Raw genomic sequence first — 17,588 nt, 5'->3', positions numbered from 1 at the left:
GCTATACTCCAAAACAACTGCATGAGATTTCCAATCTATTAGACAGAAATCAGGGGAATATGTGTGGGAATAGATACTAAGCATACGGGATAATGGTGGAAGGAATATAAAGTTGGATTAACTGAATTTATTGATATGGGCTCACTACGCAGAGATTCTGCATTCAGTGTTATAGCTCGAGGGGTTAGAAAGGGCACTAACAGTTTGTTTGCATGGTTGGCTAAAACATAGATCCAAAGTCAAGTGAGCAGAAGTCTAACTTGAATTACAAAAAAACAGATTCACAGCTCTTTAATCTATTCCCAGATTTGAGAGAGTTTATAGATCCAGAGCCCCTTGAATGAGGGGAGGGCTGTATACCCTTGGGGAAGTACCCTGTTATACTGCCCAAAATTTATACTGTTAACCTTCCTTTCCTCATAGCCTCTCCCAAAGAGACCTATGGCCTTTTACCAGGGTGACTATGCATGGAGGAAAAGGAAAAGATCAGATATTTGGGGGATTATTAGCGACACTAATTCTAGGAGAACCAACCATCACTCTGGCCCACCAGTCAGAGTAGGGTTCTATGGAGGTCAGGTGATCAATAGAGTTTTAGCTCAGGTCCATCTCACAGTGGGTTCAGTGGGTTCCAAGACCCATTCCATGATTATTTCCCCAGTTCTGGAATGAATAATTGCAATCTAAATCCTCAGCAACTGGCAGAATCCCCACACTGGTTCTCTGATTCATGGAGTGAGGGCTATTATGGTAGGAAAGGCCAAGCAGAAGCCACTAGAACTGCCCATACCTAGCAAAACAGTGAATCAGAAGCAATGCCATATTCCTGGAAGGAATGCAGAGATTAGTGTCACTCTTAAGGACTTGAAGGATACAAGACGGTGATTCCCACTACATTCCCATTCAACTCTCCCATCTGACCTGTGCAGAAAATAGTTGTGTCTTGGAGGATGACAGAAGATTACTGTAAGCTCAACCAGGTGGTAACTCCAATTGTAGCTGCTATTCCAGATTTGGTATCACTGCTTGAGAAAATCAATACATCCCCTGGTACCTGGTATGCAGCTATTGATCTGACAAACACTTTTTTCTCAATAGCTGTTAGTAAGGACCACCAGAAACAGTTTACATTAAGATGGTAAGGTCAGCAATATACTTTCCCTGTCCTGCTTCAGGGATATAACAGGGAATTTAATTGTTTCTCCCTCCCACAAGACTGGTCCATTATATTAATGATATGCTGACTGGACCTAGTGAGTAAGAAGTAGCAAGTACTCTAGACTTATTGGTAAGGCATTTGCATATCATAGTATGTGATGTAAATCTAAGAAGAATACAGGGGCCTTCCACCTCAGTGAAATTTCTAGGTGCCCAGTGGTGTGGAGCATGGTGAGATATCCCCTCCAAGGTGAAGTATAAGCTGTTGCATCTGGTCCCTCCTAAGACGAAAAAAGAGGCACAATGCCAAGTTGGTCTCTTTGGATTTTGGAGACAACATATTCATCATTTGGATTCACACTCCAACCCATTTACTCAGTGATCAGAAAACCTGCTGGCTTTGAGTGGGGACTGGAACAAGAGGAGGCCCTGTGACGAGTCTAGGCTGCTGGTCAAGCTGCTCTTCCACTTGGGCCATATGATCCAGAAGATCCAATGGTGCTGGAAATGTCAGTGGCAAATAGAGATGCTATCTGGAGCCTCTGGCAGTCCCCTATAGGAGAATCACAATGAAGAGCCTAAGGATTTTGACTTAAAGCCTTACCATCTGCTGTAGATAACTACTCCCTTTTTGAGAAACAATTTTTAGTCTAAAACTGGGCTTTAGTAAAGACTGAATGCTTAACCATGGGCCACCAAGTTACCATGAGACCTGAGTTGCCTATCATGAGCTTCGTGTTATCTGACCTACCAAATCATAAAGTTGGATGTGCAAAGCAGCACTCCATCATAAAATTGAAATGGTATATAAGAGATAGGGCTTGAGCAGGTCCTGAGGCACAAATAAGCTACACAAGGAAATGGACCAAATATCCATGGCCCCCACTCCAACCACATTACCTTCTCCTTCCCAGACCAGAGCTATGGCCTTTTGGGTAGTTCCTTACAGTCAGTTAACTGAGAGAGAGAAAACCTGGGCCTGGTTTACAGATGATTCTGCATAATAAGCAGGTACCACCTGAAAGTGAACAGCTGCAGCACTGCAACCCCTTTCTGGTATGTCCTTAAAGGGTAGTGGGAAATGTTTTTGCATGAGGAATAACAAAGGAATGTCAATATTGCAGGGTGTTGAAAATAGATGGCAAAAAATAAAAGGACAATAGGGGGAGGGGATAATCCTTCCAGTGGGTAGAACCCTGAGCAATGCACCTGGTTATTCCTTTGGCTTGGGAAGAGAACTGGTCAGAGGTGCATTTCTGTGCTGACTCATGGGCTGTTGCTAATGGTTTGGTTGGATGGCCAGGGACTTGGAAGGAGCATGATTGGAAAATTGGTGATGAAGAGATCTGTGGAAGAGTTATGTGGATAGACATTTCTGAGTGGGCAAAAAACATGAAGACGTTTGTGTCCCATGTGAATGCTCACTAGAAGGTGGCTTCAACAGAGAAAAATTTTAATAATGAACTGGATAAAATGATCTGTGGATACAAGCCATCCTCTTTCCCCAGCCAATCCTGCTATTGTTCACTGAACTCATGAACAAAGTGGGCATGGTGGTAGGGATGGAGGTTATGCATGGGCTCAGCAACATGGACTTGCACTCACCAAGGCCAAACCGTCTATGGCCACTGCTGAGTGTCCAAACTGTCAGCATCAGAGACCCATGCTCAGTCCCCAATATGGCACCATTGCCCAAGGTGATCAGCCTGTTTCTTGGTGGCAGATTGATTACATTGGACCACTTATATCATGGAAGGGGCAGCAATTTGTTCTAACTAGAACAGACACATACTCCACATATGGGTTTACCTTCCTTGCACAAATGCTTCTGCAAAAACTACTGTATGTGGACTTACAGAATGCCTTATCTACCACATGGTATTCTACACAGAATTACTTCTGATCAACGAACCCATTTCACAGCAAATTAAGTACAGGCATATGCTCATGGAATTCTCTGGTCTTACCATGTTTCCCATCATCCAGAGGCATTGGGTTGATAGAATGGTGGAATGACCTTTTGAAGACCCAATACAGTGCCTACTAGGTAGCAATACCTTCCCGGGTTGAGGCAATGTTCTCCAGGAGTCAGGGTATGCTCTAAATCACTGTCCATAGTATGATGCTGCTTCTCCCAAGAATCAAGGGGTGGAAATGGGAGTGGCACCACTCACTGTCACCCCTAGTGATTCACTAGAAAAACTTTTGCTTCCTGTCCCTGAAACCTTAAGCTCTGCTGGTCTATAGGTCTTAGCTCCAAAAGGAGGGGTACTCCTACCAGGAGCCAGAACAATTATTCCACTGTACTGGAAGTCAAGACTGCCATCTAGCCACTTTGGAGTTCTCATACCACTGAATCAACAGGCATGAAAGGGTATTACTGTTCTGTCTGGGGTGACAGATCCTGACTATCAAAGGGAAATAGAACTGCAACTACGTGATGGAGGTAAAGAAGACTTTTCTTGGAATACAGGAGATCCCCTAGGGCATCTCTTAGTACTACCATGCCCTGTGATTAAAATCAATGGGAAAATGCAACAACCCAAACCAGGTGGACTACCAATGGCCCAGAAACTTCAAGAATGAAGGTTTGGTTCAATCCACCTGGAAGAGAACCATGCCAACTGAAGTGCTTGCTAAGGGAGGAAACATGTAATAGGTAATAGAATAAAGTAGTGATAAATATGAATTATGACCATGTAACCAGTTACAGAATCTAGGACTGTGATAGTTGAATATTTACTCCTTGGTTTTGTTATGAGTATGTTTGTATTCATAAATAAAGCAAATACTTGTTTTCCTCCTATCAGAAGATGTAAGTTGCATTTATCATGTTATAGTTTTTAAGTTATAAGATACGAAGCTATATATGAGTTTTTGCTACCTAAGGAGTTGTACCTTATTCTGGAGAGATGTAGTATCTTTCTAGGTAAATGAAAATTCAGTATTGTTAGGCAAAACATACATCTGTTATTGTGTTCTATTTGTAAATTAAGCAGGTTTCAAGGTTATATATATATAGCTGCCAAGTTAACAAAGGGTGAACTGTGATGATTAGGTTCTGGTGTCAATTTGGCCAAGTGACAATGCCCAGTTATCTGGTCATGCAAGCACCGGCCTGAGGATTGCCACAAGGATATTTTGTGGCAGGTTGATAAACAGAAAGGCTGGCATATTAAATTATCAGTCAGTTGATTGCATCTGTGGCTGATTACATCTGCGATCAACTAAGTATGTGTCTCCCGCAAATGAGATGATCCAATCAGCTGAAGGCATTTAAGAAAGAAGAGAGACTTTCACTGCTTCTTTGGCCAGTGAGCACCTCCATGGAGTTCATTCAGACTCTTCTTCAGAACTGCCAATTTACAGCCCAACCTATGGAATTTGGACTCTTTCATTCCCACAGTTGTGTAAGACAGTTTTACAAATCTCACGTTTCCAAATAACCATCTGTTGGTTCTGTTTCTCTAGAGAAATGAGTAATACAGCCTTCCAACTTCATTCTTCTTTTTAAGGATGTTTTGGCTATTTGAAACCCCTTTCCCTTCCAAATAAATGTGATGTCTAGTTTTTCCAAGTCTGCAAAGTAAATTGTTGGAATTCTCACTGGTATTGTGGTCAATCAAGGTAGAATTGATGTCTTGACAATATTTAGTCTTCCTATCCTTGAACACCAAATGTCTTTTCACCTATTTAAGTCTTTGATTTTAGCAATGTTTACTAGTTTTTAGTGTAAAAGTACATTCTTGGTTAAGTTTATTCCTAGATACTTGATTCTTTTAATTGCTTTTGTGAATAAAACTTTTATCTTAATTGCCTCTTCAGTTAGGTCCCTACTAGTATATAGAAAAACTTCTGATTTTTGCACATTAATCTTGTATGCCACCACTTTGCTGAATTTATTAGCTCAAGAAGCTTTTTTGTAGATTTCTTGAGACTTTCCAAATGTAGGATTATGTTATCTGCAAATAATGAGAGTTTTACTTCTTCTTTTCCAATTCAGATGACTTTTATTTCTTTTTCTTGCCTAATTCCTCTAGCTAGAACTTCTAACAATATATTGAATAACAGTGATTCCAATGTGAGGGGTAGGCTTTCATTCTTTCACCATTGAATACAACTCTGACTGTGGATTTTTCATACATGCCCTTTATCATATTGAGATAGTTTACTTCTGTTCTGACATTTTGAAGTGTTTTTATCAGAAAATGATGCTGAACTTTGTTGAATGCCTTTTCAACATCAATCAGGAAAGATCACGTGATTTTTCTCGTTTGATATTTTAATGTGTTGTATTGCATTGATTGATTTTCTTCTGTTGAACCACCCTTGAATGCCTGGAATAAATCCCACTTGGTTGTGGTGTATAATTCTTTAAATGTGCCATTGGATCAATTTTCAGGCACTTACTCTGATCATAGTGGAATGAATTTTTGCATTTATATTCATTAGAGAGATCGGCTTGTAGTTTTCCATTCCTGTAGTATCATTATCAGGTCTTGGTATTAGAGCGATGTTAGTTTCATAGAATGAGTTAGGTAGTATTGTTTTTTCTTCAATTTCCAGGAAGAGTTTGAGCAGAGATGGTATTAGTTTTTTCTGGAATGTTTAGAAAAATTCCCAAGTGAAGCCATCTGGCCCTGGGTTTTTCTTTGTTGGAAGGTTTTTGATGTCTGATTGATTGAACGTCTTTGCTAGCAATCGGTTTGTTAAGGTCTTCTGTTTCTTCTTGAATTAGTATAGGCCGTTTATTTGCTTCTAGGACATTGCCCATGTCATCTAAATTGTCTAGTTTGTTGGCATACAGTTTTTCATAGCATTCTCTTATGAATATTTTTATTTCTTCGGGGTCCATAGTAATGCTCTCCCTCTCATTTCATTTGTTTATTTGCATCTTCTCTCTCCTTGTCTTTGTTAAGTCTAGCGAAGGGTTGATCGATCTCATTATTAAAGAACCAACTTTTGGTTTTACTGATTTGCTCCACTGTTTTTTGTTCTTCTTCTTGTTGTTGTTGTTCTCCAATTCATTTATTTCTGCTTCAATCTTTGCTATTTGTTTTCTTCTAATTGCTACAGGGTTAGTTTGCTCTTCTTTCTCTAGTTTCTCCAGTGGTTCAGTTAGGTCTTTGATTTTAGCTCTTTCTTCCTTTTTAATGTAAGTGTTTAGAGCTTTACATTTGCCTCTCAGCACCACTTTCACTGCATCACATAGGTTTTGTGTGTTGCATTCTCATTTTTATTCATCTCCAGATATTTCCTGGTTTCTTGTGCAATTTTTTCTTTGACCCATTGGTTGTTTAAGAATGTATTGTTAATGTATTGGTGAAAGTTCCAGTTTTAGTGGTTATTGGCTTCCAGCTTCATTCTACTATGATCAGAGAAAGTGCTTGAATAATTTAAAAAATTAAAAAGCTCTTAAGACCTGTTTTATGCCCCAGCATATGATCTATCAGAGAGAACTTTCCATGAGTACCTGAGAAGAATGTACATCCTGATTTTCAGGGGGTACAACAATCCATAAATGTCTATTAGGTCTAATTCATTTATCAAGCTGTTTAGGTTCTCTAGTTCCTTATTGATCCTCTGTCTAGTTGTTCTAACTATAGAAGAGTGGTTACTGAAATCTCCTACTATTACTGTTGAAAGATCTATTGCTCCCTTTAGTTTTACCAAAGTTTGTTCATGTACTTTGGAGTTCCTTGATTGGGTGCATAAACATTTATGATTTTTATTTCTTCTTGATGAATTGTACCTTTTATTAATATATAGTGTCCTTCCTTGTCTAGTATGTCATCTTTGCATTTAAAGTCTATTTTGTCTTACTAGTATTGCTAATTCTGTTTTCTTTTGCTTACAACTTGCATGGAATATATTTTTCCATACTTTCAGTATTATCTTATTTGTATCCTTGGGTCTAAGATGAGTTGCTTCTAAAAAGCATTTAAATAGGTCATGTTTTTAATCCATTCTGTCAGTCTGTATCTTTTAATTGGGTAGTTTAATCTGTTAACATTCAAAGTTACTTCTATAAAGGCAGTTCTTAATTCAGCCATTTTATCCTTTGGTTTTTATTTTTCAGATTGTACTGCTTTGAAATGATTATATACCCCAGAAAAGCCATGCTCCTTGTGCCAGTTTGAAAGGATATATGTACCTTAGAAAGCCATGTTTTAATCCTAATTCCATTTTGTAAAGGCAGCCATTTCTTCTAATCCCTATTCAGTACTGTGTGTTTGAAATTTTAATTAGATCATTCCCTGGAGATATAACTTAAGCAAGAATGCTTGTTACACTGGATTAGGTGGAGATGTGTGTTCACCCATTCCAGGTGGGTCCTGATTAGTTTACTGGACTTCTGTAAAAGAGGAAACATTTTGGAGAAAGCCAGAGATTTGGAGAGAGCAGAACGCTGCAGAACCACAAAGCAGAGAGTCTACCAGCCAGAAACTTTCAGAGATGAAGAAGGAAAATGGTTCACAGGGAGCTGGAGAGGAAGCTAGCAGATGAAGCCATGTTTGCCATGTGCCTTCCCAGATGAGAGAGACCCTGACCGTGTTTGCCATGTGGTTTCCACCTGAGGGAGAAACCGTGAACTTCATCGGCTTTCTTGAATCAAGTATCTTTACCTGGATGCCTTAGGTTGGACGTTTCTATAGACTTGTTTTAATTAGGACATTTTCTCAGCCTTAGAATTGTAAACTAGCAACTTATTAAATGCCCCCTTTTAAAAACCATTCTGTTTCTTGTATACTGCATTCTGGCAGCTAGCAAACTAAAACACTCTTTAATCCTCTTCAGTATTGCTGGTTGGGATTATTTCCATGGGAATGTGACCCACTCAGTTGCTGGTGGTGACTTGATTAGATCATTTCTATGGAGATGTTTCTCCACCCATTTAAGATGGGGTTGCTTATGGGAGCCCTTTAAGAGGGAACCATTTTGGAAAAAAAGGCTTTAGAGCCAACTGAACCAACAGAGCTCACACAACCAGAGACCTTTGGAGATGCATAAAGAAAATGCCCCAGGGGAAGCCAGTGAAGAAACCTGGAGAGAAAACTAGCAGACATCACCGTGTGCCTTTCCATCTAAGAGAGAAACCCGAAACATCATCATCCTTCTTGAACCAAGGTGTCTTTCCCTGGATGTCTTAATTTGAACATTTTATGGCCTTGCCTTAATTTGAACATTTTCATGGTCTCAGAACTGTAAATTTGAAACTTAATAAATTCCTATTTTTAAAAAGCAGCTCCATTTCTGGTATATTGCATTCCAGCAACTTAAAAGCTAAAACACGGTTCTATTCTTTTCTTTCTTTATATCTTTTCAGGAACCTTTACTAATACTCTTAAATTCTGTACACTCCCCTAGACCTCTCACTCCTGTCTTCTTTTTTCAGCTGACAGAATTCACTTTAGTATTTCTTGCAGGACAGGTCTCTTGTTAACAAATTCCCTCACATTTGTTTGCCTTTGAAAATTTCAAACTCTCCTTCACTTTTGAAAGACAGCTTTGCTGGATAAAGAATTGTTGGCTGGAAATTTTTCTCTTTCAGAATATCAAATATATCATACCATTCCCTTCTCACTTCCATGGTACACAGTGAGTAGTCAGTACTTAGCTTATGTGGCTTCCCTTGTAACTGGTGAGTCGCTTTTCTCTTGATGCTTTCAGTACTCTCTCAATCTCTTCAGCATTTGATAGTCTGAATAGCATGTGTCTTGGAGTAGATCTGTTTGGATTTATTCTCTTTTGAGGTCACTGGGATTCTCTGGTGTGCATATTCATATCTGTTATAAAATTTGGGACGTTTTCCCAATTATCTCCTCAAATAATCTGGCTAGCCATTTACTCATCTCTTCTCCTTCTGAGACACCAATGATTCTTATATTTGTGCACTTCATATGGTCAGCCATTTCTCTGAGATTCAATTCAAATTCTTCCATTTTTTTCTCCATTTGTTCTTTTATGCATTCAAGTTCAGTTCCCTGTTCTCTAGTTCACTTATTCTTCCTTTTATCTCTTCAAATCTGCTGTTGTGTGTCTCTACTATATTTTTTATTTGATCTACAGTATTTTTCATTTCAATAAGATCCATTATTTTTCTATTTATTCTTTCAAATCCTTCTTTATTCTTTTCTAGAGTCTTTTTTGTGTATGTTACATCTTTAGCCAACCCACTGGAGTTATTCTGGAGACTTGTATGTACATCTTGGATTAGTTATTTCAAATTCTGTGTCTCCTCTGATTTTTTGATTTGGTCATTTGGCTTTGGCCACATCTTGCATCATCATGTGCTTTGTGATTTTCTGTTGATTTCCGGGCACTTGATTATCCGGACAAGATTATTTTGAAAGTTGATTTGCTCATTCACCTAAGATTTTGTAGTTGCTTGGGTTTGTGCTGAAGGGCTCCTTTGGCACTTGGTTTGTTAGTAATTTCCAGACAAACCAAGGCCAAGGCCTCCTACAAGAGGTGCAAGTCTATTTGGAAATCTTTTGAAGACTTGGCGGAAAAGCAATTTTCCAAAGTGCACTTTCTCGATTTCCCCAGCAGATGGCACTCTTGGGCTACCTCGTCCCCTCAAGCCTGCCGCTCCCCCCAGCAGCAGCCTGCTGACCAGGTCAGACCAGGTGAAAGTTCCCCGGTCAATGCAGCAGGTATCCGTGCATGCTGAAAGCCACTAGCTCTGTGGGTGGGGGTGGGGCACTGTGCACCACAGCAGAGAATCTGCTTGTGGGTATAATCAGTCTGGTGATTCCCGGCCTCCCAAGTAGAATGACCTCAGGCAGTGGAACTCAGCCCAAGGGCGCCCCGCTTTTCGTTGACTCACTAAACCCAAGCCAACGTGTACCAGCAGGCCTCCGGGGATTGGGGAACGGCTCCTGGTGCTGCAGTGTGGCTCTTTCCCTTGTTCCTGCTTCTCTGCCCATGCATACGGTGAGTGCCCTGAGCCTCCGTGGAGAAAGGATATATAGGCAAGGGGACCTGGTCTCTCACCAGCCACTTGTCAGATTGGCTCTGCTCTGCATTCCCTCTCCTCTGGAGGGGAGGACTCCCAGTCTTCCCCAAAACCAGGCATCCACCACAGCCTGCCTCAAGGTTGGGCGGGGTGAGGAGGAGGCACTGGGCACTGCAGCAGGTTCTCTGTGTGTGGATAAAACAAATCTGTTGTTTCCTATGTTTCCACATGGGAGCTCCTGGCTGTGAGACTGAGAGACGATTCTCCAGCTGGCTGTGGAGATGGGAGTGCAAGAGTATGTCATTCCTCTAGTACCTGCTCCATCCAGTATGTAGCCATCAGCCCCAGGTGTGGTCATGATTGAATAAACTCACTGTGTTCTCTCAGTCATATTTTCTCTACTTTTTCATCCAGGTCATCCCTTCATAGTGTAAAAGTCTATCTCTCCCCACTTGTACCTTGAAATCACTGACTTGGTCATTTTCTGCCTTTTCTCTGGTTATTCCATGGTGAAAGAGTTTTTTCTACCTATCTTAGTCCGCCATCTTCCTGGAAGTCTGTTTGTTTTTGTTACCTCCTGGAACTCAAGGAAATCTCTGTCATATAACAAAGCTGAATGCAAAGTTAAGGAACAGATAGCTCAGGGGCTGAATCCTGGAGTTACCACTTTAAAACATTAAAATGTACAGTAAGCAACAAAAGATTACAAGACTAACAAACAAACAGTAAACAATGGCCCATCTTTGGAAAGAAGATAAAGATCCAGAAACCATCAGTGAAGAGGAGCAGATTCTAGATTTATGGGACAAAGACTTAAAAAATGATCTTCAGTATATTCAAGGATATAAAGAATAATTCACAGAAAGAATGAAAGGTATGAGGAAAACAATGATTGAATATGAGAATTTCAATAAAGACATAGAATTTTTTAAAAAATAACAACAGAATTGCTGGAATTGAACACCTCAGTAAGTGAAGTGAAGAATTCCCCAGTTGGTTTCTAGCTGGCGGAAGAAAGGTCAGTGTGCTGGTTTGAAACGTATGTATCCCAGAAAAGGCACGCTCTTTTAATCCAATCTTGTGGGTAGAGACTTAATATGGGTGGGGTTATTTATAGATTGTTTCTATGGAGATATGACCCATCCAATTGTAGGTGGGACCTTTGAAATAGGCTGTTCCCATGGAAATGTGACCCTGCCCATTCAAAGTGGGTCTTAATCAACTTACTGGTGTCCTTTAAGAGAGGAACATTCTGGAGAGGACACAGATATTTGGAGATGCACACAGAGACACCCCAGGAGATGCTAAGCAAGGACTTACAGTAACTGAAAGAGCCAGAACTTGGGGAAAAAACCATGGGAATCAGAAGCTGAAAGCAATGGATCCAGAGGCGAGGGCCAGCAGGTGCCAGCCACATGCCTTCTCGGCTCATAAAAGTGTCCCAAATGCTGGCAGCCTTTCTTGTTAGTGCCTTAACTCAGACGTATTCAAGTCCTTAAAACTAAATTTGAAAGCTAATAAATCCTCTTTGTAAAAGCCAATCCATTTCTGTTATATAGCATTCCAGCAGCTTTAGCAAACCAAAATAGTCAGTGATCTCAAATACAAGATAAGTGGAATGACTCAGGCTTGAAAACAGAAACAAAAAAAGAATTTTAAAAAGCAAACAGAGCCTGGGCAGTGCAATTGTAGCTCAGTGGCAGAATTCTCACCTGCCATGCTAGAGAACCAGGTTTGATTCCTGGAGGCTGCCCCCCCACACACACACACACATACACACACATACACACAAAAATGTAGACAGAGCCTAAGAGATCTGTGGAACACCATCAAGCATACCAATAGCCACATTATGGGAAACCCTGGGAACAAGAAATAAAAAAATGAGCAGAAGGAATATTCAAAAACATAATGGCAGAAAATGTCCTAAATTTAGTTTAAGACATGAATATGAGCATGCAAGAAGCCCAATGAAATCCAAAAAGGACAAACTCAAAAGGAATCATGTTCAAATAAATAGTAACCAAACATCAAATGTCAAGGACAAAGAGAATTCTGAAAACCACAAAAGAAAAGCAATGAGTTATATACAGGACAGTCCCAATAAGATTAAGAAACCATGAAGACGAAAGAAATCACCAAAAACCTAAATAAATGGAAGGATATTCCATGTTCTTGGATTAGAAGACTAAATACTGTTAAGATGCCCATTCTACCCAAAGCAATTTATAGATTCAACAGAATCCCAATCAAAATTCCAGCAACCTTCTTCTGGGAAACAGAAAACCCAATCATCAAATTATTTGGAAGGATAAGAGGCCCTGAATTGCCAAAGCCATCATGTAAAAAAAAAAAAAAAAAAAATGATTTTGGAGGACTCACACTTTCCAAGTTTAAAACTTACTACAAAGCCGCAGCAATCAAAATAGCATGTACTAGCTCAAAAACATAAAAAAAAGACCAATCAAATCAAAGCTGAAAGTTTATAAATAAACCCACATTTATGGCATCCCACATTTATGGCCTGCTGATTTTAAACAAGGGTGTCAAGTCTAGTAACTAAGAAGGAATAGTCCTTTCAGCAAATGTTGTTGGAAAAACTAAATATCCATATATAAAAGAATGAACATGGACTGCTAACTGATACCATATACAAAAAAATTAACTCAAAACGAATCAAAGACTTAATTATAAGAACCAGAAATATAGGACCTTGTGTTAGGCACTGGTTTCTCAGACTTTATACCCAAAGCATGAGCAACAAAAGGCAAAATTGATAAATGAGACCTCATTAAAATAAAAAAAAAATTGCATCAAAAAACTTCATCATGAAAGTAAGAAGAAAACCTACAGAATGGGAGAAAATATTTGGAAACCACATATCTAAAAAGGGCTTTATTTCCACAATCTATAAAATAATTCTACAACTCAGTAACAAAAGACAACCCGATCAAAAAGTGGGCAAAAGACTTAAATAGACATTTCTCCAAAGATATACAAATGGCCAAAAAGCACATGAAAAGATGTTCAACATCATTAGCCGTTAGGGAAATGCAAATCAAAAACCACAATGAGATACCATTTCACACCTACTAAAATAACTTTTATTTTAAAAAATGGGAAATAACAAGTGTTGGAAAGGACATGGAAAAATAGAAACACTCATTCATTGTTGGTGGGAATGTAAAATGGTGCTGCCATTATGGAAGACAGATTAGTGAACATTAGTAAGAGTTCAATTAAAGATCTTATGTACATTATAAAATGAAAGCCTATTCAACCATAAAAAAAAGAAATGAGGATGGTCTTTATGAAATAAAATTGAAAGATCTCCAAGATATTTTCCATCAGTTCTGAGATGTACTCTTTTTCACAATTACCTACCTATGAAATTAGGCTTTACCTTACAATCAGTGACTTACAATTACAACTGACAGATATTTCTTTTTGTAGAAGTACTTAAAATAATAATCACAATCTGTTGCAGTTTAGAATCAAAGGAATATGTCAATTAAGAACAGCAAGGCACATACCATGTGTACATTATGCTATCTTTTCATTCAAAACCGGTATACGAAATTCAATGTAGTATTCTAGATTATATCCTAAAACAAACAAGCAAAAAAGGATATTGATGAAATACCTAGAGAAATCAATTAAGTCTGGAGTTCATTCGATAGTTCCTATCAATTCTTGCTTTTAGTTTTGACAAATTTGCCAAGGTATTGTGAGATGTTAACATTAGGGAAAACTGGGTGATGGTTATCCAGCACCTTTGTGTACCATCTTTGCAATTTTTCTATAAATCTAAAATTATTCAAAATAAAGTATGTTATAATAGTAATTTTTAAAAACATCTAAAAAATGATGCTCTGATACTTGTAACAACATGGATGAACCTCAAGTTATGAGGTTCAGTAAAATAAGCCAGACACAAAAGGAAAAATATTGTAGGAACTCACTGATATCTAACTAGTTAGAACAAGCAAATTCATAGACTCAGATGGTAGCATACAGGTTGCCAAGGCCTGGGGTAAGAATAGGAATAGGAAGTTAACACTTAATTGGTACCGAAGTTCTATTTGGGGTCATGGAAAAGTTTTGCTAATGGGTGGCAATGTTAGCATAATGTTGTCAACATAATTAGCTGCACTGAATTATATATATGAATGTGGTTAAAAGAAGAAATTCTAAGTTGCATATATTTTACTAGAAGAAAAATTAAGCGCACAAACAAAAGACAGAACAACAGAAATAATGAACCATAGTGGGAACTACGGACAATAGTTAATAATTCAATTACAATAATGTTCTTTTGTCAACTGTATAAAAGTTACTATAATAATGCAAGGTGTTAAGAAAGGGGGGGGAAGGGAGTTTTGTATTTTTTGCATGAGTTTTCTGTAAACCTACAATTTCTGTAATAAACCAAATATTTTTAAATTATTCTAGGTAAAAAAAAACATAAATGGAAATGCTCTTGCGTAAAAGAGGGCAAGGCTGGAGCTCAGGGTAGTTAAAAGTGATCTAAGTAAATAGTGAAGCTGGGCCCATAAACCAGGAAAAGCAAGGAGGCCTTGCCCATCAAACTAAAGAGAGTTGACTTTATCCAAGGACAATGTGGAGCCACTGAAAGATTTTGAGTCAAGGGATAGTATGGCAAATATCATGACTATAGAGCAGATATTGGATTGGGTAGTAAGGAGGGGTGGAACAAGAGTGGGTTCATTTAGATGTTGTCAAATTAATCCAGGGAAGAAATGACTCTTTCCTGGAATGCAATGCAGCAGCAGGTATGGAGGAAGTAGACTGAATCAGAAGAGGTTGAGGAGATACATTCAATGGAATTTGGAATGCTAAAGCAATTTATTTTTAGTGTTTCTTGTTTCTGACTTCTTTATCAATTAATTATGTTATTGAACATACCCTTGCACATCTTCCAACTGCCTTTTGGTTTCTGAGGAAGCTGGTTTGAGAAATACTGACTGTATCTTTTAGAGCAGGGCTTTCTGCTTTTTTAATCCATGTGACTGGCAGAGAAGATGGAAATGCATTTGAAGAGGTGTCAGTTAACATTTATTTAGGCAGACTGAACTACCCATAGGCATCTGATCCCTGGATATTATCAAGGCACTTCTATCTGTTCTCCTAACTCTAGAATACACTGTACCTGGAAAATAGAATCACTCTCTCTTCCTCCAGAATTTCAGTGAGAGAGGCAGCCATTTCCATAATCTACCTTCCCCAAGGAAATGAGAATAGGAAATTATATGGATGTGTTTTCAAACACCTCAGCTTATTAATAGTGCTTTCCAGTCTGTCTCTGAGTGGTTTGGATCCCTTTTATGCATAGAGATGCCTCCAGGTTCTTCCCTCTAAGAATGAAAGATCCTACAAAATTTCATTTATAAAATTCATTGTTAGAGATTCTGCAGTTTCACCACTAAATTTGTATCCTTTCATTAAATTGTTTTCACTCTGCTTCAAAGTCTTTTTTAGTACTTTGATTAGATTTTAAAAATTTAATGAACCTTACATCCGCCAGGTTATTTACCTTTTTCTATTCTCTTGCCTTCTTTTCAAGTTATAACTCAGAAGAGCACTCTGAGTTCTTTTAACTGTAACTACCAAAATTTCTGCCTTTCTGTGTGCTCTTGCAAGAATCTCAAGAAAGTGGGAGTATCTATCTGAGTTGTATTTTTATTTGGTTTTATACTAGTACCAACATTTCTTCCACATAAAATAAATAGCCAAAGTTTTGGCCTGATTAAAATACTGAAATGATGGCATCAAGTTTCCTCAAGTGAAATAAGGTGTTGGATCTTTAAGAGAAAATACAGGACAAAAAAATCCTTTCTCCAAAGACAAATTGCCCACCCTGTCCTAAGAAAACCTTTGAGACTGTTGGTCACATCACCATCACCCACTCTGGTCACGCATAAGCTCTGCTCATGTGGTTTGGTAGCTACACAATTGGAAACAAAAAGTTCCAAAGCCAATTGGTCACAAAGGGAAGAAAATAAAACTAGCTGCTTATGACTGAAGTGACAACTTCCACCATATGTATTCCAACAAAAACCAAAAGGGAAAAATCTAAGTAAAACACAATAGAATCAGGGAGATGGAATTTGCTGAAGAGGTCACCCAAACCTACGAAAATGAAAATCACTGTTTGACACAGCTGTCTAACAGACCTTGTAAAGGAATGCATTATTAAGATTTGCATTGAGCTGATTAGTATATTAACATATTGTGTCCTCCTTTCTGCACTACTCCCTCTCAGCAGAGTGTCCAGAATAATAGCAGTAATATAATTCTGGGATTAGCATAAAGTAAATGCTCCCCAAAGTCTTTTACTTGCCCCCATGCAATTGAAAAAAAATAAACTTGCAACAAATGGGACAGCATCAGAAGTCATTTGGCCTCATTTATAAAATTATAGCTTTCACTTGCTTTTGTTTCCCAGATTTTAAAAGTTTGTATAACAGAACAGTTTTGACCCACAAGTGTACATACACACACACACAAGCCCTTAACAGTATAGAGAAGAAATTATAAATATAATTAGACCATTATATAGAAATAGCCTTACAGTCACCAAATAAAGCTGCTAATGAGGGTTCCAAAGAAAAGAATGAGAAATAGTAGACACACAGCCCAAGTCAAAAGGAAATACAGCAGAAGACTAAAAGGACTCAATTAAGTGTGGTCTTTCAACTATCTCTTTGGTAGACTATCTTATGGCTTGTTTTTCTTAGGAAACCCTAAGTGTCTAGACATAGCTGACTTGGGTGTGAGATACGTTGGAACCTGTAATGTGTGTTGGCAGCAAAAAATAAGAAGTCTTCTATCACAATAAAGGATGGGGAACTGCAGAAGCCATGCTATGTGATGGAAGTCATAATAATAACTACAATTATTTACTGACTACCTATTTCACAAACTAGAAAACTGAGCCTTAACAAGACCAAGTCATGCCAAAAACTCAAAAGCTAGTAATGGCAGTCTGGAATATAAACTGGTTCTGTATTATACCACAGTTCATGCTTTCTACTCTAGAACATTATTATTCATCCCAAAGTATTTATCCATATATTTTAGGATCTCTTTTGTACTGTTCCTATGCCAGCCATTGGAAACCAGCAACAGGATCCATTCTGAAGGACAAGAACTATTAGGATCTAGAGAGAAAATTGTTGCTCCAACAATTAGTTAGGGTTTAGTGTGAGGACTGTCCTGTCTGAGAGAGTGGAAGACAGACTGCAGAGCGTGAGACCAAGGCAAACACCAATTCTGTGGGACAGCTGAACTCAGGGGTGGTACGGGTGCCTGGGGCCCAGTTAAGGTGCCTATATTCCAGTATGACTGTGTGCAGAGACTAAATGATGGGAGGAGAAAAGAAAACGCGTAGTTGCTGAGCAGTGAGGATAAAGGACTGTGGGTGGTCTGGGATTGTTCATGCACTTTTAGT

Source organism: Tamandua tetradactyla, chromosome 24 (assembly GCF_023851605.1).
Source record: "Tamandua tetradactyla isolate mTamTet1 chromosome 24, mTamTet1.pri, whole genome shotgun sequence".
Classification (NCBI taxonomy): domain Eukaryota; kingdom Metazoa; phylum Chordata; class Mammalia; order Pilosa; family Myrmecophagidae; genus Tamandua; species Tamandua tetradactyla.
Note: the sequence above shows the minus strand (reverse complement) of the source record.